General features: G+C 35.1%; 1 protein-coding gene across 3 annotated transcripts in view; it reads right to left on the bottom strand.

The window, feature by feature from the left end:
• CDH18 (cadherin 18) overlaps positions 1-25,369 on the bottom strand; it is a 1,109,578-nt gene that overhangs the window by 789,406 nt on the left and 294,803 nt on the right. For all 3 annotated transcript variants that reach the window (XM_063811379.1, XM_063811380.1, XM_063811382.1), the window contains exon 2: positions 251-312. The gene's annotated coding sequence lies outside the window, so the exon portion shown is untranslated. The remainder of the gene's footprint in view (positions 1-250; positions 313-25,369) is intronic.

Below are 25,369 nucleotides of genomic sequence, written 5' to 3'. Positions count from 1 at the left end.
AATATACCCATATAACAAACTTGCACATGTACCCCCGTATATAAACAAAAGTTGAGTTTCTTAAAGAGTGATTTTAAAACACAGAAGATGCTAAATTTCTAAATAATTCAGTGTAATTCTAGATGATCCTTAAGAGAAATTATGACAACAATTTTGACATTTCTATAATATTTTAACAGAAATTTATTACAGAAATGTTTTAGCAGAAATTTATAAATTAATAATTTATAAGAGAAAGTATAAGTTTTACCTTTTAAATCACTTCAGGAATGTTTGGTGTGTGTTCTTCTTACATATTGCTGTGGTTGAGTCCTGCATAAAAATAAAACAAAAATATAAAACATATTTCAACACATAAAAATCTATGCATAATTGAAACATATTTATTATGTCATACATTAAACAGAGCTGAGTTTGGAGAGCAAATACATTTTTGAAGAGATAAATTTTTGAGAAGTTTGAACTGCGAGTTTTTTTTTCCTTTTTAGGGCATGACATTTTGAAACTATGTCCAGTTAGAATTTTAGCTCCGTCACGTGTTAGCCATGTAGATATGGGCAATTTAGTCTTGTTCTTTGACCTTGGTATGTCAAGACATAAAGAAGTTTTAACTTCAGTGTTACAATTTATTTAAACACTTAGTATTATGCCTTAAACATGGTCAAAATTTAAATATAAACTATTTTAGTGATTTTATATAATATTAAATGTTTATAAGTTATTTTAATAACTTTAATGTTTTATGATTTTAATAACTACTGCATTTTCAAACAAAGAGAATATGAAAGATCAGAATAGAAATCCAAGAAACAAGGTTCAGTATAACCTAAAGTATAATATGATTAACAAGGGAGTATTATAAATCAATAAAAAATATATATTGTTCTAGAATTGTGACTATTAGATATTTCAATAAATTAAAATTTGAATATAATCCCTAATGTATACATTATGTGCATTATACCAAATAATATATATGTTGTATGTATACACAACATAATGCTCATTGGATCGAAGTGTTAACATTGGAAAGTCAATATTAAAAGAAGAAAACTAAGAGGTAAAAATGTGTTCTCAGAAGATAATAATCCCTTTCAGAACCCAAAAGCAGGAGCATAAGAATTATGCTTATTCTCTGACCTTCTTAGCCCAAATCAGCTTACTATGTCCTTAGTTGACAATGTGATTTGATATATGATTTCTATTTCCTAAAACTGATAAAAATTACACTTACAGAGGTCAAACAGATGCCTCAAATACTTTAGGAGTATGTCAGTCATTCAGCAATTATTTATTGAGTATCTACTATGTGCCAAACATTATTATTTATACTAGGAATAAAACACATAACAAAAGAGACAAAAGACACTGCCCTCATGGTACTTTTATTTTGGGAATGCTGGGAGGGGTGGACGAGAGAAAAGTATACATCCAAATAGGCAAATATATATTGTATATCAGGTTATCCTAAGTGCTATAAAGACAGAATAAGATGTGTCAATGTTCATCAAAGTAGAAATGTCTGATACCAGATAGATGACTGGTATCTAAGAGAAAAAAATCTGGAGTTGAAGAGAGTCTGAAGTGTCTGGAAGGGGTTAGCTAGGAATGAAATTTAAGGACTGAGTCCTTTAAAGTCAGGGAAATGAGAAATAGCAATCACTAGGATGAGAAAAGTAGGAAATGGGCTGTGATGTTCTGGAAGTACTAAGAGAAAAACGAGATTTGTAGTAGCTTGGTGGTATCTATCTATCTATCTATCTATCTATCTATCTATCTATCTAATCTATCTATATCTATATCTATCTATCTATCTATCTATCTATCTATCTATCATCATCATCCTCTATCTACTTATCAGGGCAAAACTTTCAGATTCTATTAGAACACATAGTACTCATAAGCTTCAGGGTTACTAGAACACCTCCATGGACCTTTTCCAAAATGACCTTCCTAAAACTAAGAGGTAAATAATATCTGATGTAACTGATTTCCAAGTTTAATTCCAGGAACTAGTGATGATACAGTGTTCAGGTGGGCTGTCATTAGGAACTGGTGTTAATCATAACTAATGCAGAATATGTATACTGCAACCCATGCTTACATGATTTGGGGTGAGAAGCAGCAAAGATTTCCAATAAATAATTTTAAAAATTGAGTTATTAGAATATTCTACTCTATGGAAAATCATGTGTAAGCATGTGGGGACCTATTTATACATAGCTCACATTTTCTGCTAAGGTTAATATAGGCTCTTTGGAAATAAGGCAAAAAGCATATGGCTGATCATTTTATCTTGGCTCTATTGCTATCACAGGATAAGCAGCACCCTGTGCAGTGCATAGAGCCCAATGCACAGCTCTGACTCTAAGTGTGATACAGTCTCCATATATAACTGCTTAATATCTGACAAAAGAAAATTAAGTTGTAATAGTTCTTAGCATATTGACAAAAATTCTGTCAATTAGGAAATGTCACCAATAAACAATTCAATTTCCTGCATTGTACACATTTATTTAAATGTGATGAAACAATCCATTCAAATACTTTTGAAAAAGAATTTATAATATTTACTTCTACTAAGAAACATATTTCACTTCACTTGAAATCACACTATCTTGTCTCCTTTATCAATCTGTGTGTGCCTAATGTTTTAAAATGCAACAATTATTTTACAGAAAATTTCAGCAGTATTCATTTTCATGTCTGAGCTCTTGAAATGATAATAAAGTACACTCTTAACTGGAGAAGGAATGTGTTAAAATATACATGTAGTTGTACAAAATGTATTCTCATTTATTATATAGGTCAGTACTTCAAAATTTTCTATGTTATTTTGCAGAGCTCTTCATTTCAATTCATTCTCCAATTTATAGGTTTATAATATAATCACAATAACTAAAGTCTCTACAGGTTGTCCATAAATAACAACAGCAAAACCTAATATTATGTGGCAGCATAATAACACAATATTAGAATCTTTTGTTGTAAGTTTCTAATTGCGTTTTTATAGAACCAGGCCAAATAAAAATAAGAATTCAAGTTTTTATTTTTAAAAATCAGAAGCTCTCTGTAAGAGTGTCAGTAAGAAAAAAAATATGTAGAAAATGTCTGTTGAAGTAAGATTTTCTCCTGAAGTCATGTCCTCCTCCAAGGAAAACTCATATCCAGTAACTATTTCTTCATCCAATATTTACTCATGTAATTTGCTAACCATCTTTACTATACTTGGTTTCATTCAGCATTCCAATAACTGAATTTAAACAGCAGAAAGGGCAATCCTCCATGTGAAAAGTTGTGTTTGTAATGTTAAACTGCACATAAATTTGGATATTTTAATGCTGTTTAACCTTAAATAAGTATTTCTAACATGATATTGGATCAGCAACAAGCCACCTATTAATTCATGAACAAATTAACTATCACATATGTGGTTATAATAACTTTTAATTTTTATTTATTTGTATTTAATTTTAATTATTTTTCAATTCAATGCCCAATTCTTACAACATGGATGGTTTTGATTATCATTACTTTCATACTTATATGTTCAGTATCATTAAATCAGAAACCGAGAGTCCCAAAATACCCTAATACTACAGGAATGGTGAAGAGGTGGCAATTGCTTGGTTTTGCATCCAAAGAACTCAGAGAAAGCCGGTATGAGTAATCAAAAAGTGAACTCCAGGTGTATTGACCCTGAGATTCATATGAGGTCAAACCCTAGTTAAAACCTTGATTTTTGCTAGTGAAGCCCCTGAGCAGAGAACCTAGGTAAGCCATGTCCAAACTCCTGACCCAAGGAAACCTTGAGATACTTTATCACCCACAACAGAAAACAAATACAGTGTTTGGGACTTGAAAATTGTGTGCTGCTGCAACAAACGCCTAAAAATAGTGTGACTGGCTTTGAAACCAGAAAGTCAGTAGAAGCTGGAAGGATTTGAAGAAGCACAAGAGTGAAAGTCTAAATCCCCCTCAACCAATTGTTAGAAAACTGGATTTTGAAGATGCTCAGGCCCTCAGCCCTCTGAGGGAGGGCTCAGAGGAAAGTGAGGAATGTTACTGAAAACTAGAAGAGAGATGGCATTGTGCTATGCAGTAAAAGAATATTAGCAAAACCATGTACTGTCGTTATGCACCAATCAGAGCTTTTAAATGATGAAATTGGATATATAGCTGATCTTTAAACAACATAGATTTGAACTACATGGTTCCATTTTTATGTGGACTTTCTCCCACCTCTGCCACCCCTGAGGCCCCGAGACCAACTCTTCCTTTTCCTCCTCCTACTCAGACTACTTAATGTGAAGAAAATAAGGATGAAGGCCTTTATGATGATCTACTTCCACTTCATGAATAGTAGATTTATTTTCTCTTTCTTATGACTTTCTTATTTACATTTTTCTCTAGATTACTTTAGAATACAGTATTTAATACATAGAACATACAAAATATGTGTTAACTGACTGTATATGTTATCTGTAAGACTGCTGGTCAACAGTAACCCATTAGCAGTTAAGTTTTGAGAAGTCAAAAGCCATTTGTGGATGTTCAGCTGCACAGAGGATTAGTCCCCCTAGCCCCTGTGTTGTTCAAGAGTCAACTGTATAGCTAAATGCCACAGATGCTGCCTGAATTCTTCTTGTAGTTTATAGTAAAATGTGAGAGAAGAGAGATAGATTGAGGAAAGGGTAGACATGAATAGAAGTAGATGATTTTTAAAATAATTGGCCTTTCCAAGTGGCAAGAGATGCCTACCAAAAATGGCTGCTGAAAGTATGTCTTACAAATAAAAAAAAAATGGAGGTGCGACTGCACAACCTTTAGTTAAAATCTTGGAAAGTTCAAAACGTCAAGAAGACTTAATTCACACTAAGTTCCTTTCAATAAATTAAAGGTATGCCTTACAGATTTTCTCAACCAAGAGCCATAGCCTTTAGATAAGCCGCAAAATCCAATCAAGAAAATCCAACATTTCAGAAGTGTAAGGTACTAGTTATTGCTGTCCCCAACACTTCTGAAATGCTGGATTTTCTTGATTGGGTGTTAGGGACTAGTTATTGCTGCTCATCTTCCATTTTCCTATTTTTGAAACAATGTTGATAAATGTTGTCCTATCCTTGTCCCACCATTATAAATTGGGAGAGTTCGGGGGCAATAACTTGTCTCTTAAGTTGTGCAACTTCACAGTAGAGAATTGTGCTCCAGGGGCTCTACTTACGGAACTACACTGAGGCCTCTTATATATGCTTGGATTTGATTTATAAGTTATACTGACTTGATGATATTTTGATGAGATTCTGGATTTTGAGCTGATGGTGTAATGGGATGAGAATCTGAGGAACCCTGAAAGGGGGTGGACATATTTTGCATTTCAGAAAGACTTAAACAGTTCTGTATTAGAGAGTGGTAGATTCCCACCTCCTATTGTACAGGTACTGCGTAATCATTTTACCTTGAGTGTGGGTAGGATCTAAGAATATGATGGGACAGTCAGCCTGTTAGTATGATGGTACATTATGTTATGTTACATTATAAGACTCCACCATAGCAGGCTGATTCTCCTGCTGACTTGGCAGAAGTAAGATACTATTTTGGTTAGGTCCTAAGGGCTACTTCTGGAAGCTGAAACTGACATCTGGCTAATAGCCAGCAGAAGATGGGAAAACTAGTTCTACAACTGCAAGGAACTAAATTCTTCCAATGAATTAAATAAGCTTGGCGAAGACCTTGAGCCTCAGGTGGGATCATAGTCCTGACCAATACATGGTTTAGCCTTGTGATAGCCAGGTAACTCAGGCCTACAGGCCTGATTTACAAAAACTATGAAATAATTGGATGCTGTTTTAACCCAGTACATTTGTGATAATTTGTCATATGGCAATAGACCAATAATTCATCAACCCTCATAATAACATTAGGAATCCATAAATTCCTAATTTAACGTTTTGCTTAGTTAAATATAAATGCATTGTTTCAGTAGTCCCCAAAGAGTCTTTCATTCCATATTATCATTTTGAGAATGTTAGCAATTGTGAAAACTTTAAAAAATATTATGTCATATATTCTTAAATTGTACTTAACAAAAACCTGGAAAATAAATTTTTAGAAAAAACAAAATAAGGAGTTTGAAAAATAGAGCACTTACAAATTATAAATAAGATTATTTATGAAATGCTTTTATAGTCTATTTGTATGAGTAATTATTTATCCTTTATTTAAATACTTGAAATGTAGAAATTAACAATAAGTGTTTTGTAAATAAGAATTGCTAGAGGCCGGGCGTGGTGGCTCACGCCTCTAATCCCAGCACTTTGGGAGGCTGAGGCGGCAGATCACAAGGTCAGGAGATCAGTACCATCCTGGCTAACACGGTGAAACCCTATCTCTACTAAAAATACAAAAAAATTAGCCAGGCGTGGTGGCGGGTGCTTGTAGTCCCAGCTACTTGGGAGGAGAATGGCGTGAACCCAGGAGGCAGAATTTGCAGTGAGCTGAGATGGAGCCACTGCATTCCAGCCTGGGTGACAGAGCGAGACTCCGTTTAAAAAAAAAAAAAATTGATAGAGAAAAATAGTTATATTCTGTGTGGTGTGGCTTTGTACTTTCAACCTAAAATGATAATTCAGATTGTATTGACTGAATAGCATTGGAAAATCATCAACAATACAACTCCACTATGTAATATAATTAGAATGCAATGAATGAATAATCCATCGCTCCTTGGAATGTAGAAATTAACAATAACTGCTTTGTAAATAAGGATTGCCAGAGAAAAATAGTTACATTCTGTGTGGTGTGGCTTTGTGATTCAACCTAAAAATGATAATTCAGATTGTATTGACTGAATAGCATTGGAATGTCATCAGCAATACAACTCCACTATATAATATAATTAGGATGCAATAAATAAATAATACTTTGTTCCTTGATACAAGGTGCTGCTTGTTAGTGTAGGGGTCATTTGTAAGCCAATTTTGTTATAACACTTAAACAGCATTGTTGTTAAATTGTGATAAATGGGAAACCATAAATTGGGAGAGAATTTTAATGGTCATTATCTTCATTAGCTAATGAGATGTGCTAATTATGTTTGTAAGTGACAATAATTTAGTAGCCCTGGCTTAAAGGGCTCACGGAGCAATAACTAGGTCAGTCCTCTTCAATGTGTTTTCACAATGTTGGAAGGGACTTGATAATGAGAACCTAAACTTGATAGTAATGTTTTCTATAAAATTATTCATTAAAATGTCTCCTTAAATTATGTCAGGTTTTATGTTGTTCTTCCATAATACATATGCATAAATTCTAAGGTACTGAGAGTGTGGGATCAAAAATTAAATTAAGGTAGTGGTATTTGAAATGTGGCACCTAGCCCCATGGGGATCCCTGAGAGACTGTCAGGGGTGTTCGAGGCTGAAACTATTTTTGTAATAATCAAATGCTGTATTTTCTGTTTTCACTGTGTTGACAGTGACAGTGATGCTAAAAAGAAATGCTGGTGGGTAAAAATACCAATGCCTTTGATTTAGCCATTCAGTAATGTCTACATATATCAGTTATCATGTTGTACGCTAGAAATATATACAATCGTATTTGTAAATTAAAAATCGATCAGTTAAGTAATTAATTGATTTGAGAAACACTGGTGCCTTTGCATACATCAAGGAAGTGGCTCTAAACCATATTAAGACTCATTATATTCTTCAACACTTAACACAAGCAGGAAAGAAAGAAGGGAGGAAGAAAAGAGAAAGAGAAAAAGCAAAGAAGGAAGAATGGGGGAAAGAAGGGAAGGGAAGGGAGGGAAGGGGAGGGGAGGGAGGGGAGGGAAGGGGAAGAAGGGACAGGGACGGGGGGACAGAGGGATGAAGAGAGGGAAAAAGAGGTCAATTTCTCCTTGATAAAAAAAAATACACACACACAATTATGTACCCTCGAGCATGCATTGTTTTTTGTATTCATTGTGCAGAAATCGGAACTACGCATGAAGCTCTAATACTGTGTTATGAAGCCAAGTACATGTGTGGCACTTTGAGTTGTGAGCTGTGAGCTACACTAGCTGTTCTCTCATGGAACATTTTTACCTAGTTTTTATTTGCGTAGTGTCAGAAAAAAAAATGTGATTGCTTCAAGTTGGGTATTGGGTAGATATTTTTTTGACTGTGAAAAGAGACCCTGCCTCTTCAAAGAAACTACTTGTTAGCATTTGTTGCCAGTGATGAAGTTCAATATTTCAAACAAATATAAAATTTTGGAAAGCTTGCATTTGTCTCATGGATTTGACAGTACTGTAACCCTTAAATAATTTCCTGATGAGATTATTGATATTAGCAATTGTGATTTTTAAAATAATGTGTGTCCATATTGAAAGATACATACATCTTTGTGAACAACTTTTTAAAAAATGATTGATGCATGGGTAAAAAAATGTTACAAATAATATATGGGTAACAAATGTTCTCACAGTGTAAGATTGAACAATGGATTTTAATTAACAAAATATAAAAGTTTAATAAGGTAGCTTTAGGTTCCATTTGGCAATTAAACTTTATAAAACCTACCAATTGTTGAGTTCAGGTGTACTATTTTAAAAACTCACAACTATCTGAAAAAGGATTTTAAAATGCCTCCCTTTTCAACTACATGTATGAATAAAGTTAGATTTTTTTAAGGTGTGAGCTCTTTCATTGTTTACTACTAGCTAAGGAAAAGGTTATGGTATTTTAAATCTTATTTACCTAAATATAAAAATACAAATACATAACGGTATGTAGAATAAATTGCATATCTATTCTACTCATATGTAGTCATTAAAATGTATTTCTTTTTCAATCTAAATATTTATTTTGTAAAAGGAATTAATAACAATGTAAACGTGCCTCAAATGCAATCAATTCAAATTATACTTTATAAGAACCTCATTATTATTTTAATACATATGGATAATTTTTCTGAGTTATTTACCTAGTTAGTGCTAACTACAGATATAATAATGCTTCAGTTTAAATGCTACAACCAGACCATGAATACTCTATGAAACAGCGAATTTTGCCAGTGAAGATACTGATGTTCTTGACCAAGTTACTAGTTTGCATATTGAGTTCTCCAAAGAATCTTAATCAAAAAATGCTTTAAAATTATCCCAAGGCATAAAAATGTAAATATTAGCATAATTATTACATAATTACTTCAGCAAATCATTACAAGTTGTGAATGATAGCCCAAAGTCAGATATGAATTAAATATGAAAATATTTAATTTAATAGCGTGTACACATAAATATATAATATATACACGTAATATCAAATTTTTCACCATCCTGTATCATGCTAATTCTGAAGCACCATTTTAATCTTCAGAAGATCACGTAAAACGCAATTGGAAATATGGCTGTTGTAGATATCTACATACATAAAGACCCAGAAACCACCACAACAAAACCCCATAAAGACACAGAAACCACCACAACAAAACCCCACAAAGCGGAAAAATCTTGTTAGGTATCTAAAGTTTTCTATATGATCCAATTCATTATTAACAATCAACTATTTTTAAAAAGTCACACATAATAAAATAAGTCCAATATTTTACATTTCAAAATCTTGGTTTTGAAAAATATGTGGCTTTAGAGTGACATAAAATTAGTGCTTCTTTGACAGACTGGGTACATTTTTATGCCCAGCAGGAAAGTGAGCTAAGATATTCATCAAGCACAGTCTAAATTCTCCATTTTACTGGTTGACAAATCTATTGTGGTGACTAGTTTCCCAAGAATGATTTTCTGGCAATAAGAACAAAGATTTAAGGAAAAGAAAAATGATCTCAGGATACAAATTGATAATGATATGAGAGACGAGTGAGATAACCTGAAGATATCTAAATAAACTCAATTCAATCTCAGACAAATGTCATCATTATCTCAATTTTGCCTAAGAAAACACACATCAGTTATTCATATTAGATTATAGTTAATGAGCAACTTTCAAATTACATTTATTTTATATTTCCTCCCTAATATTTATGTCCTTTTCTCTAACTACACTTTCTGTTAGAGTTGATACTTCTCTGAAAAGACAAACTTTTTTTTCCTGGTTATTATAAAGAAAAATAGTGTTTCATTAATAGAAAAATATTCCTAAAAGTCAAGAGAAAAAGTCCAAAAAAAATTTAATAAACTCCTTTTTCCTCTATGAATGCCAAGAGTGTTTTGTTATTTGTGAAAAAATATGTAGCAAAACCCCTTTGGAATAAATGTACAGTTTTGTAATTACCTGGATGTATACTATTTCTGCTTGACAAAAGAAACATTCAAAATAAAAGTGCCAGTTTATTTCTGAATGCCCAGGAATATAAGGCTCAGGGGCAATGTAAAAGATTATATATAGTAAGCTAAGAACATGGACTTAGACCAAGACTGAAGGAGTATCAAAATAAAAAAAAATTACATTTATTTTCAAATAAGTGGAAAACTGGGTGTACCATTCTGATATACTTATGCATAAAAATTAAAATAAAAAATATAAATATTTTATGCCTGTACCATGCTAGATTTTTACATTGCTAGAGCAATGAGCACTCTTTCTTGAACACCACTGTTATTGGTGATAAAAGACAAGATGTGAAGATTAATTTTATGTGCCAACTTGACTGGACTATGAGATGCTCTGAAAACTGGGAAAGCATTATTTCTGGGTGTGTCAGTGGATGTGTTTCTGAAAAAGATTAGCTTTTGAATTGGTAGCTAGTAAAGATGATTGACCTCACAAATGTGGGTGGACATCACCAAATCTATTGAAGATCTAAATAAACCAAAAAAGGGAAGCAGGGCAAATGCACCCTCTGCTTGAGCTGGGACATCCATCTTCTCCTCCTCTTGGATAGAGGCACTCTCGGTTTTAGGGACTTTGACATGGGCTGTGACTTACACCATTATCTCCCCTGGTTCTCAGGCTTCTGGGTTTATACTGGAACAATACCATCTTTCCTCAGTCTCCAACTTGCCAATGTTAGATTGTAGGACTTCTCAGCCTCCATAATTGAGTGAGTCAATCCCTTGTAATAAATCTCTATCTACCTAGCTTATTGGTTCTATTTCTTTGAAGAACCCTGACTAATACGCTAGAGAATGCTTTATGCAGGAAAATAACCTGAAAGCTTTTCAGTCTAAACATTTCCTTTTGGCAGCAATTTGAATTTGAGGAGATAAGATATAAATATAGAAATTAGAGTTACACTATTTCCATAGCACAAGAAAAAAAGTATGTTTGTTTGTTTGAGACAGGGTCTCACTCCATCGCCCAGGCTGGAGTACAGTGGTGCGATTTCACCTCACTGCAATCTCTGCCTCCCGGGTTCAAGTGATTCTCTTGCCTCAGCCTCCTGAGTAGCTGGGATTACAGGCACGTGCCAGCACGCCCGGCTGAAATTTTTTTTTTTTTTTTTTTTTTTTTTTTTTTTGTATTTTTAGTAGAGACGGGGTTTCACCATGTTGACCAGGCTGGTCTTGAACTCAGGCCTCCAGCGATCCGCCCAACTCGGCCTCCTAGCGTGCTGGGATTACAGGCGTGAGTCACTGTGCCCGGCCTTGCTATTTTAAATCTAAATATTGAAAAGGAAGAGGGGAAGATATATGAGCCATAAGTAATGGTAAAATACACAAGATTAACTCTGGAAGGTGTGCGCTTATGTTTCAGAGAGTGTCTTATACAATTTAGTAAAGGGTAACTTCATGACTAAAAAAATTGCAGAACAAAATGTGGAACATGTTTAGGAGTTGGAAGGAACGCATAATATGTTCATTTTTGGGCAATCTGAATTTCAGGTTTTGGACATCTGGATAGACAAAGCCAGTCTACTGAATGTATAAATGTGCAATTCAATGTTTGAAGATCAGATATAGATTTGGATATTTTGGTCATAGAGACAATAAATAAGGCAGTATTCATGGTTCAGATAGTTTAAAGAAAATGTGCAGAATTTATATATAGTGTGAAATAGGGGTTCAGTTTCATAACCAATTTTCCCAGTACCATTTACTAAAAACGAGGTCCGTTTCCCAAAGTATGTTCTTATCATCTTTGTCAAAGGTCACTTAACTGGAAATATGTGGCTCCATTTCTGGATTCTCTGTTTTGTTCCATTTTTCTATGTGTTTATTTTTATATCCGTATCATTATGTTTGGGTTACTAGAGCCTTGTAATATAATCTGAAGTCAGGCAATGTGATGCCTCCAGCTTTGTTCTTTTTCCTCAGAACTGTCTTGGCTATTTGGGCTAATTTTTTTATTCCATATAAATTCTAGGACTTTTTTTTTCTAATTATGTGAAAAATGATCTTGGCATTTTGATAGGGATTGTATTGAATCTATAGATTGCTTCCAATTCATGAGTATAAAATATTTTTCCATTTGTTTGTGTCATTTTCAACTTCTCTCACAGGTATTTTGTAGTTTTCCTTGCAGAGGTCTTTTACTGCCTTGGTTAAATTTATTCCTAGGCATTTTGTTTTGTTTCGTAGCTATCGTAAAAGGGATCACCTTCTTGATTTCCCTCTCATATATCATCATTGGTGTTTAGAAACACTACTGAATTTTGTAATTTGATTTTGTACCCTGAAACATAACTGAATTTATTTATCAAATCTGTCAATTTTATATAATTTCAACTATTATTTTAGATTCATGAGGTACATGTGCATGTTAGTTGCGTGAGTATTTTGTGTGACAGTGAAGTTTGAATATGATTGGTCGCATCACCCAGGTAGTGAACAGAGTAGCCAATAGGTAGTTTCTTGGGCTTTTCCTCCTTCCCTCTTCCCACTCTCTAGTAGTCCCCAGTGTTTATCTTTCCCATCTTGATATCACGTGTACCCAATGTTTAGTTCCCACTTATAAATGACAACATACTGCATTTATTTTTTGTTTCTGCATTAATTTGCTTAGGATACTGGCCTCCAGTTGCACACATATGGCTGCAAATGACATGATTTCACTTTTTTATGCCTTCATAGTATTCCATTGTGTATACGTACCATATTTTCTTTATCCAATCCATTACTGATGGGCACCTAGGTTGCTTCCATGTCTTTGCTATTGTGAATAGTGCTGCAATGAACATATGCGTGATTGTGTCTTTTTGGGTATTCCTTTGGGTATTGGTTGAATCTTTAGGTTTTTCTAGATATAAGATCAAATCCTCAGCAAACAGGGATAATTTATGCTTATTTTCCAATTTAAATGTCATTTATTTCTTTCTCTTGCCTGATTGTTCTATGTAGGACTTCCTGCAACTCAATACAGATTAAAGACTTAAACAGATTGGGCACAGTGGCTCACACCTATAATCCTGGCACTGGTATGTCAAGATAGGAGGATCGCTTGAGCCCAGGAATTTGAGACCAGCCTAGGAAACACAGAAAGACCCCATCTCTATAGCACATTTTAAAAATTAGCTGGGCATGGTTATCTTCCCAACTACTTGGGAGGTTGAGGTGGGAGGATCATGAGTCCAGAAGGATGAGGCTGCAGTGAGCCATAATTATGTACTGGATACAAGCCTGAGGGACAGAGCAAGACAGACCCTATCTCAACAACAACGAAAAAGACTTAAGCATAAGAACTGAAACTTTAGAAGTACTGGAAGAAAACCTAGGGAAAACTCTCGGGACATTGGCCTAGGTGACAAATTTATGACTAAGACTGCATAAGCAGCAACAACACAAAGTAGACAAGTGGGACTTAGTTAAACTAAAATGCTTCTGCGCAACAAAATAAACAACTAACAGAGTGAAGAGACAACCTGTTGAATGGGAGAAAATATTTGCAAACTATTTCTTCAACAGGGGATTAATATCCACAATATAGAAGTAACACAAATGACTGAACACCAACAACAGCAAAACCATTAAAAATGGGCAAAGGATAAGAATAGATATTTTTTAAAAGAAGATACACAAATGGCCAACACATAAATGTGAAAATGCTCAACGTCACTAATCATCCAAGAAATGCAAGTCAAAACCACAATGAGATAACATCTTACCCCAATCAGAAGGGCTGTTATTAAAAAGGCAAAAACCAGATAGTGGTGAAAATGTGGAGAAAAGGGAACTCTCATACACTGTTGATGGGAGTGTAAATTAGTGCAGTCTCTATGAAAACAGTATTGATATTTATCAAAGAACTAAAAATAGAACTGCAATTCGATCTAGCACTCCCACCACTTTTCCCAAAGGAAAAGATGTCAATATATCAAAAACATACCTCACTCCTGTGTTTATCACAGCACTATTCACAATAGAATATATATGGAATAAATAAAAATATCCATCAGTGTTTAAATAGATAAAGAAAATACGCTATATATACACAATGGGATACTATTCAGCAATGGAAAAAATAAAATCATGTCTTTTGCAGCAACATGGATGCAGCTGGAGGCCATTATCCTAAGTGAAACAAGCCAGGAACAGAAAGACAAATATTACATAATCTCACTCATAAGTGAGTGTAAACAGTGTATTCATATGTATGTAGAAAACGAAATTATAGATATTGTAGACTTAGAAGGGTGAAGGGGTAAAAGTGGGGAGATTGAAGACAAATTAGTTAATGGGTACAATGCACATTATCCAGGTGACAGATACTCTAGAAGCCCTGATTTGACCACTAGGGAATCTATGAATGTAACAAAATTGCACATATACCCCATATATGTATACAAATGGAAAGGAGATAAAGAAAATGTACAGAATTCAAAAATAAAGACAGCTCAATAATACCAGGATAAGTCAACATGCAATAGGAATTACATGTCACCTATGAAGCAAGCCTGCCAAAAAAACATGAACCTGAACTAGATCATGAGGAACCACTCTCACATATCCCAGATGTGAATCATTAGACAAGATGATGACCTGAATGCTTCAAAAATAAAATCAATGTAAAACAATACATAAAGAAGGAAAAGTAAAAATAAATAAAATGATGCAGGAGATTTCTTTGTTAAAAAAAAAGAATAAAGACATAAATCACCTAGTTGCAATGTGAATCTTGATAGGATATTGAGTAATAGAAACAGCTAGCTATAAAACTTTTTGAAGGCAAATGTGGAAATTAGAATATAAACAATATTTTATGACATAGAATTATTGTTAAACTTCCTGAAAGGAATACTGATATTGTTGTTATGTAAGATGTTAAGGAATGAATGGTGTTCCCCATATGACAAAAGCTCAACATCACCGATCATTAAAGTAATGCAAATCAAAACCATAATGAGATATAATTTCACACCAGTCAGAATGGCTATTATTAAAAAGTCAAAAAATAACAGATTCTGGCGAGGTTGTGGAGAAAAAAGGAATGCTTATCCACTGTTGGTGGGAGTGTAAATTAGTTCAACCATTGTGGAAGAGAGTGTGGAGATTCCTCAAAGACCTAAAAACAAAAATACCATTGGACTCAGCAATCCCATTACTGGGTATATACCAAAAGGAATATAAATTATGCTATTATAAAGACACATACACATGTATGTTCATTACAGCCCTATTCACAATAGCTAAGACATGGAATCAACCTAAATGCCCATCAGTGGTAGACTGGATAAAGAACAGGTGCTATATATAGGACATGGAATACTACGCAACCATAAAAAAATGAGATCATGTCCTTTGCAGGAACATGAATGGAGTTGGAGGCCATTATCCTTAGCAACCTCTAATGCAGGGATACAAAACCAAATACCATATGTTCTCACTTATAAGTAGGAGCTAAATGACGAAAACATGGGCCACATAGAGGGGAACAACACACACTGGGGCATATCTGAGGGCATAGGGTGGGACGGGGGAGAGGATCAAGAGAGATAACTAAATGGGTACTAGACTTAATACCTGAGTGATGATATAATTTGTGCAGCAAACTTCCATGACACAGTTTGCCTATATGACAAGCCTGCACATGTACCCCTGAACTTAAAATAAAAGTTAAGTAGTAAATAAATAAATCAATAAAATAGAAAATAAAAAGGAGGAAACTTATTTTTTCACTGGATTTGGAGACAAGATCTTCAAGGAGATAACTATGGATAAGTTAGATCAGAAGATTGAGACCCTAATCCACTAGAACTGTTGTCCTCATGAGAGGCTGGTCAATGATTACGAAGTAGAGCTCAATAAGAGGAATAAGTTTTTGTGTTCTATTGCTCTATAGGGTGACTATAGTCAACCATAATATATTGTCTATCCAGAAATATCTAGAAGAGAGCATTTTTAATGTCTTTACCACAAAGAAATGACAAGTGTTTGAGGTGATGGATATGCCAATTATCCTGATTTGATTATTACACAATCTATATATGTATCGAAACATCACAATTTACCCCAGAAATAGGTAAAATGATTATGTGTTAATTAAAAATAAAATTAATTTAAAAAAGAAAGAAGATACAACAATGATATACACACACACCACACACGTCACACACACTCAAACACACAGGAAGAGCCTTGTGAGGACATAGCCAGAAGATGCCTATCTATGAGACAAGGAAACAGACCTCAGAGAAAACCAAAGCTGCTTACATCTTGAGTTGGATTTCCAGCCATGACAACTGTGAGAAATAAATTTCTGTTGTGTAAGCACACAGTCTGTAGTATTTTGTTATGGCGGTAGAATACTAGTGTATGGGAGAATGTTTCTTATTTAAGAGTTATGCTGAAATATTTAGAGAGGAAGTTTTATAACATCTGCCACTTGCTGTAGAGAGGCAGAGGGCAGAGAGAGAGAGAGAGAGAGAGAGAGAGAGAGAGAGAAAGAGATGTGAATTTAAGTTTGTAGGTATTAGCTGCACTATTTTTTCAACATTTTGGACATTTTTATGAATAAAGAATTAAGGAAAACTAAACGGAGGTGAACATTTCCAGTCTATTTTTTAAGTGAATTGGATCAAAAATAGGATTTGGAGAGGCAGTGATAATTAAACAAAATAAAGAGGAAAGCAAGTAGCAAAACAGACTGAAGATAGCCTAAGAGGAAGAAGTGGACTTAAAGTAGAGATCTGTAAACCAAATCTGAATAGAAAGAGTCACAGAGAGACACATTAATTTAAGGACTGAAGAGTGATTGTTAGTAATTGTAATGAGAGCAGTATCTGAGATGGATTGGGTCAAAGGTTCAATGATGTGGGCTTAAGAGAGAAGGCAGAATAAGAAAGTAAAAAGTAAGCATGATTAACTTTTTTTGTTTGTTTGTTTTGTTTCAAAGACTGATTGGGAGGGAAGGCTTTGACACAGTATGTTGAAGGAGTAGATAAAGTTTTGTTTTCTTAGATTAGAAAAAAAAGCATTTTGTATGCTTCAAGAAAATAATTAATGTAGAACAATGGATGGAAATACAGGAGAAAGTAGAGCAAGTTCCTGTTTTTTTGGAGTGAGATTAAATAGAACATTACAATAATAATAAACAGCCCATACTATTATTTCCTTCATTCAGAAGATAAAACTGAAGCTAAACGTAAAATATTTATATTGACATAACATACTAACAAATAGCACTAGCTCTGTTTGATTCCAAAGTCCATTCATTTTTTTCCCACTATGTCATTCTACAAATGTATATTCTGTACCTCACTTAAAACCAGTAACCTCTACATAATAATAAGTAAAATAATTTTGAGGATGCAACCACTGCAAGGATTTCTAGGAAATCATGAATGACCACTATTATTCTCCATCAAAGGGTAAACACTTTTCTCCATACTCCCTAATGTGAAAGTTTTCAATGTAATAGCTAAATGCTAATGAAAATGCAATAATGTTAATGCACGTGGGCAAACACTAAGAATAAACTAGTGAATAGATTTAACTGTTTGTAAGCAAACAATTTACTATATGCTGATAATCAGTTAGGATTGTGCAAAAGTACATTTATTTAGGAAATTTCCATCTCTATTCATATATTTGCAACTGTTCTTTGCTCATTTGAGTCTTGTAATTTTAAGGTACTAAGATGAAAAACATTTTTTGTTTTGTAAAAACAAAATAAAGCTCAATGCATTATTTAGGAAATATTCAACAAACAGAAATATCAGGACCTAGCATAGACAATATGGTGCCTATAAATATTATTAAAACATTATCTTTCTCATTCTGGGCCTTGTGTTCCTGTGGGTTTGTTATAATTATATTATGAAGTTGTTTTGGTGTTCAAAGAGCTCGAGAGATTAGGGTCGACTGAAGTAAAAATACATATACTTATGAGGGCAAGGCAGATAATATGGAAAAATAAATTTGACTCAAGAAGCAATATGAAATGGTTCAGAAAAATATTAAAATGATCAATCATATTACTTACTGAATATGCCTTAGTATTACTGCTGTCAATTGATTGATGCAGTATGATAACTAAGAACTTCTGTTGCCCAGTGCTTGATATTTCAGGTTTAGTGTGGCATCTAGGTTTTTATGTAAAATTTCTGAATTATTAAATCTTGACAAAAAATTCAAATTAAAAAAATACATATTTTATATTTGCTAGAAATACATTGCTACTATTTCTTGGCTTATCCATGTGTGTTATCAGTTGTCTATCAATAAAGCTATCAGTAAATAGATGACTACTAAGACACTCACCCAAACATGGACATAGCAATAACATCAAACCTATACCAGGATGTTACATTAAAATAGACTAAGTTAAGATTCTGAGAAATCAGTCATTACAGGTTAAAGTGTATCCTTTAAAAAGATATGTTGAAGTCTTAACCCCCAGTACTTACAGGTAAATACAATTTTTGGAGATGTAAATAAGTTAAGATGATTTCTTTAGAGTAGGCTCTAATCCATCATGAGTGGTGTCAGAAGAGAAGAGGGATACAGGTGGAGAAACAGAGACAAAACATTATGCAACAATGAAAGAAGAAAGTTTCAGCAATGTCTCTAACAAGCCAAGGAATGGCAAGGATTGCTAGCAAACTAGGCAATATCAGAAGCAAAGAGAAAGGTACATATTAGAATGTTCCCTATTGTCTTTAGAGAGAGCATGGCCTTGCTGACACTTTCAATTTGAACTTCTAGCCTCCAGAGCTAGAAAAATCAACCAATGTAATATTTATGAACAGAAGAATGAAAATGAATTCACACACTGTGGCATGTTTATATTATATAATACTACTTAGCAAGTATAAAGTACACGCAGCATGGCTGAATCTCAAAATAATTATACTGAGTGAAATAAGTCAGAAGATCCCTTCCAGAAAAAAAACCTACAAGGGTACAATTTATATAAAATTCTCAGAAGTCAATAGAATGCATAGTGAGAGAAATCTGACCAGTGTTTTCCTGGATCAGAAAGAAGGAATACATATACATTTTCTGAGATGAGAGATATATTCCTTATCTTGATTGTTGCAATGGCCTTCATAGATGAGTACATATGTCAATAATTATCAAGTTATAAACTTTATGTGTAGCTTATATACATCAGTGATATTTCAATAAACCTGTTCTTAAAAAACAAAAAAGTGTATATTTGCCATATCAAAACTAGGAAGATAAGAATATATATATTTTGATACATGTAAAACCAATTAAATGAATTCCACTGTCTTACAAGAAAGCCATTCTAGAAAACATTGGCTTTTGGCGTATTATCATACCTTGAGAACATCTTTTTTATACTTTATAGAAAAAATATTTGGATATAATCAATGTAAAGTATTTCAAATGATGGGTGAAAATTTAATATACTACTTTGCATTGTGATGGCCTGAGAGAACTGTAAAAAATGCAATAGCATTCCAAAACCTCTGACCATGAATCATTTTGCCTTGCCATGCTTGTTACCCTTTCCACAAAGACCATATCAAGGCCCTTAAATGTTACCATATCTAAGAAAACTAGATTTGCCAATAAGTAGTAGACAATAGGGATCCTGAAGAAAAGAAAAGCTAAAGATTTTTTTTATTATTATTTTCACCACATTTCTGAGGAGAAATGATGTTGGGACCTGAGATTATATATCCACTTGATATGATTCGGCTTTGTGTCTCTGCCCAAATCTCATGGCAAATTGGAGGAGGTGCCTAACGGGAGGTGATTGGATCATGGGGGTGGATCTCCCCCATGTTGTTCTTGTGATAGTGAGTGAGTTCTCATGAGATCTGATGGCTTAAAAGCGTGTGGCACTTCCCCCATCATGCTTTCTCTCTCTCCTGCCACCATATGAAGAAGGTCATTGCTTCCCTTTCATCTTCTACCATGACTGTAAGTTTTCTGAGGCCTCCTCATCATGCTTCCTGTTAAGCCTGCTGAACTGTGAGTCAGGTAAACCTCTTTTCTTCTTAAATTACCTAATCTCAGGTACTTCTTTATAGCAATGTGAAAACTGACTAATACACCACTTAACAGTTGTATCACACAAGCAATGCTTTATGGCATTTTCCATGAATAATAATCAGTTATTTTTTGTGTTCTGAGTACATTAAGAATCATTAAGGGGGAGGTGGAGCAAGGTGGCCAAATAGAAGCCTTCACTGATCAACCTCCCTGGAGGAATAGCAAATTGAATAGCTTTCCACACAAAAAATCACCTTAATAAGAATCAAACTTCAGGTGAGTGATCAAAGTACCTGGTTTTAACTTCTTATCACTGAAACAGGCTCTGAATGGGATAGGAAAGACAGTCTTGAATTGCTCCCATCTTCTGGCAGTGGCTGCATGGTGTAGAGAGAGAATATTTGCTTTTGGGGGAGGGAGAGTGCAGTGATTTGGGGACTTTGCATCAGAACTCATGGTTGCTCTATCACAGTGAGTGGCAACACTGGGCAGAATTCTGCTGGGTCCCATGGAGGGAGCATTTAGACCAGCCCTAGCCAGAGGGAAATTGCCCACCCCAGCAGACAGAATGTGACTTCCAGCAAGCCCCACTACCATGCGATAAATTGCTCTGAGGTTCTAAATAATCTTGAAAGGTAGTCTAGGCCAAAAGAACTGCAATTCATGGGGCAAATCCTGCTGCTTTGCTGGGCTTGGAGCCAGTGAACATGGGGGACAAGTGACCTAGTGAGACACCAGCTGGGGTGACCAAGTGAGTACTTGTGCCACTCCTCTGCTAATCTGAGGGAGCGCAGCTCACAGCTCCAGGAGAGACTCCTCCCTTCAACTGAGGAGAGGAGAGGGAAGAGTAAAAATAACTTTGTCTTGCAACTTTGATACCAGCTCAGCCATAGTTGGATAGGGAACTGGGCAGAGTCCTGAGGCCCCCATTCCAGGCTCTCACTCCTTGATGTTATTTCTAGACCCACACTGGGCCAGAAGGGAACCCACTGTCTTGAAGGCAAAGAACAAATTCTGGCAGGATTCATCCCCAGCTGAATAAAGAACCCTTGAGCCCTGAATAGTCAGAATCAACAGCCAAGAATTACTCATTGTGGGCCTTGGATGAGACTCAGGTGTGACTCAGCACATTCCTAGCAGTGGTGGCTACAGGATAAACTTGAGAAAAGGAGAGGAAAGAGTAAAGGGAACTTTGTCCTGCAGCTTAAGTATCAGCTTGACCACAAGGTATAGAGCACTAAGCAGGCTGTTAGGGTCCTGGATTCTAGGCCTTGGCTCTTGGACAGCATTTCTGCACTGGCGCTAGGCCAGAGGGGAGCCCATTGCCCTGAACGGAGAGTCCCAGTCCTGGGAGTATTCACCAGAAGCTGATTGAAGAGCTCTTGGGCCTTCAGTAAGCATGACCAGTAGCCAGGCAGTACTGGCCACAGGCCTGCGGTGGTAGTGACTGTGGGGAGCAACTCCTCTGCTTGTGGAAAGGGGAGGAAGGAGTAGGAAGGACTTTGTCTTGTGGCATGCATGCCAGCTCAGCTGCAGTAGAATAGAGCACCAGGTACATTCCTAAGGTTTCCAACATCAGGCCCTGGCTTCAGGACGACATCTCTGGACCAGAACTCACTGCCCTAAAGAGAAGGACAAAAGCCAGGCTGTCTTTGCCACCTGCTGTTTTTAGAGCCCTAGGTCCTTGAGTGAACACAGGCGGTAGCCAGGAGGTGGTTACTGCAGGCCTTCGGTGAGAACCAGAACTGTGCTGTCTTCAAGATTCATCCAGTGCAGTCCCAGTGGTGATGGCCATGGGGTTGTTTGTGTCAACCCTCCCCCAACTCAAGGCAACTCAGCACAGAGAGAGAGACTCTGCTTGTTTTGGAAAAAGGAAGGAAAGGAAAAACAGTCTCCAACCAGTAATCCAGAGAATTCCTCAAGATCTTATCTAAAACCACCCAGGCAGCACCTCTATGGAATCTTCAAGAGCCACACCATTACTGGGCTTTGGGTGCCTCCAGTGCAGATTGGCTGAAGTGACCAGAAACTTAGATTACAACACCCAAGTCCCTTTGAATACCTGGAAAGCCTTTCTAAGAAGAATGAGTACAGCAAGCCCAGAATATGAAGACTATAATAAATACCTAAGTTTTCACTGCACAGAAGCTGACAAACATCCACAAGCACTAAGACCACCCAGGAAAACATGACCTCACTAATAAATAAGGCACCAGGGACCAATCCTGAAGAGAGAGTTATGTGACCTTTCAGACAGAGAATTCAAAATAGCCATTTTGAGGAAACTCAATGAAATTCAAGATAACACAGAGAAAGAATTCAGAATTGTATGAGATAAATTTAACAAAGAGATTTAAATGATTAAAAAAGTCAAGCAGAAATTCTGGAGTTGAAAATACAGTTGACATACTGAAGAATGTGTCAGTCTCTTAGCAGCAGAACTGATCATGCAGAAGAAAGAATAAGTGAGCTTGAAGACAGGTTATTTGAAACTACACAGTCGGAGGAGAAAAATGCAAAAAGAATAACAATAATGAAGCCTACCTGCCACATCTAGAAAATAGCCTAAAAAAGGAAAATCTAATAGTTATTGGCCTTAAAGTAGATAGATAATGAGAGCCTGGGTAGAAAGTTTATTCAAAGGTATAATAACTTCTCAAATCAAGAAAAATATACAACATTTAAGTACAAGAAAATTATAGAACACCAAGCAGAGTAACAGAAACAAACTATGTCAAGATATTTAGTAATCAAACTCCCAAAGAGTGTGGATAAAGAAAGGATCCTAAAAGCAGCAAGAGAAAAGAAACAAATAACATATGATGGATCTCCAATACACTTAGCAGCAGACCATTTGGTGCAAATCTTACAGGGCAGAAGAGAATGGCATGACAGATTTAAAGCGCTGAAGGAAAAAAAATCCCAGAATAGGATATTCAGCAAAAATATCCTTCAAACATAAAAAATAAATACAGTCTTTCCCAGACAAACAAAAGCTGAGAAATGTCTACAATATAAGACCTATCCTACAAAAAATGCTAAAGGGAGTTCTTTAATCTGAAAGAAAAAAAAGATGTTAATGAGCAATAAAATATAATTGAAGGTTAACTTGTGATAGCAAGTACATAGAGGAACATCGAATATGATAATATTGTAATTGTGGTGTGTAAACTACTTATAATTTCAGTAGAAAAACTAAAAGATGACCTGATTAAAAATAATAACTACAATAAATACAAAGAACGAACAGTTAAAAAGTAGGGTGATAAAGTAACAAGTACAGAGTTTTTATTTATTTTCTTTTTGCTTATTGACAGTTTGATTGCTTATGCAATCAGTTAAGTTGTATTAGTTTAAAATAGTGGGTTATAAGATATTGTTTGAAAGCCTCATGGTAACCTCAAATCAGAAACCTACAACAGAGACACAAAAAATAACATGCAAGAAATTAAAATATATGACCAGAGAAACTAAAAAATGAAAAGATATTTCATGTACCTAGATTGGAAGCCAAGAAGGGAGGAAAAAAAGAAGACCACAAAACAACCAGAAAACAAATAACAAAATAGCAGGAGTAAGTCCTTCCTTATCAATAATTACATTGAATGTAAATGGGCTAAGCTATCCAATCAAAAGATACAGAGTGGCAGAATGGATAAGAAATGAGACTCAAAGATCTGCTACCTAAAAAAAACCACACATTACAAAGACACACATAGACTGAAAATAAAGCAATTAAAAAAGAAATTCCATGCAAATAGAAATAAAAAAGAGCATAAGTAGCTATATTTATATAAGACAAAATAGACTTAAAGACAAAAACTATAAAAAGAGAAAATGAAGCATATTATGTAATGATCAGAAAGTCAATTCAGCAACATGATGTAATAATTATAAATATACACTCACCCCACACTGGAGTACACAGATATATAAAGCAAATACTACAAGAGGCTGGGCACCGTGGCTCATGCCTGTAATTCCAGCACTCTGGGAGGCCGAGGCAGGTGAATCACCTGAGGACAGGGGTTTTGAGACCAGCCTAGCCAGCATGGTGAAACCCTGTCTCTATTAAAACTACAAAAATTAGCTGGGCATGGTGGTGGTCACCTGTAATCCCAGCTACTTGGGAGGCTGAGGCAGGAGAACCGCTTGAACCTGGGAGGTAGAGGTTGCAGTGAGCCGAGATCATGCCATTGCACTCCTTCCTGGGCGACAAAAGAGAAGCTCTGTCTCAAAAAAAAAAAAAAAAAAAAAAAAGCAAAAACTGTAAGAGCGAGATAGGCTTAAATTCAATAACAGCTGCAGAGTTCAATCCTTCACTTTCAGGATTGGACAGATCATCCAGACAGAAAATCATCAAAGAAACATAGATTTAGTCTGCACTATAGACTAAGTGGACCTAATATATCTTTTTACAGAGCATTTAATCCAACCACTTCAGAATACACATTCTTCTCCTCAGCATACAGATCATTCTCAAGTATAGACCATATGTTAGCACACAAGTCTTAAAAAATTCAAAAACATTGAAATTACATCAAAGTTATTATCCGACTAAAATGGAATCAAACTAGAAATAAAAAGCAAAAGGAATTTTGGAAACTACTCATACCTCAAACAATTTACAGATTCAATGCAATCTCTATCGAAATATGTATGACATTTCTTTTTTTTTAATATTGAAAGAAGAAAAAAACTTTATTTATTTTTTTTTCTGCATTCTTTTTTTTATTATACTTTAAGTTTTAGGGTACATGTGCACAATGTGAAGGTCTGTTACATATGTACACATGTGCCATTTTGGTGTGCTGCACGCATTAACTCATCATTTAACATTAGGTTTATCTCCTAATGCTATCCCTCCCCACTCCTCCCACCCAACAAAAGGCCTGGTGTGTGATGTTCCCCTTCCTGTGACCATGTGTCCTCATTGTTCAATTCCCACCTATGAGTGAGAACATGCGGTGTTTGCTTTTTGCCCTTGCAATAGTTTGCTGAGAATGATGGTTTCCAGCTTCATCC

The sequence above is a fragment of the Pan troglodytes genome, chromosome 4 (assembly GCF_028858775.2).
Source record: "Pan troglodytes isolate AG18354 chromosome 4, NHGRI_mPanTro3-v2.0_pri, whole genome shotgun sequence".
NCBI lineage: Eukaryota > Metazoa > Chordata > Mammalia > Primates > Hominidae > Pan > Pan troglodytes.
This window is presented reverse-complemented; position numbering and strand designations above follow the sequence as displayed.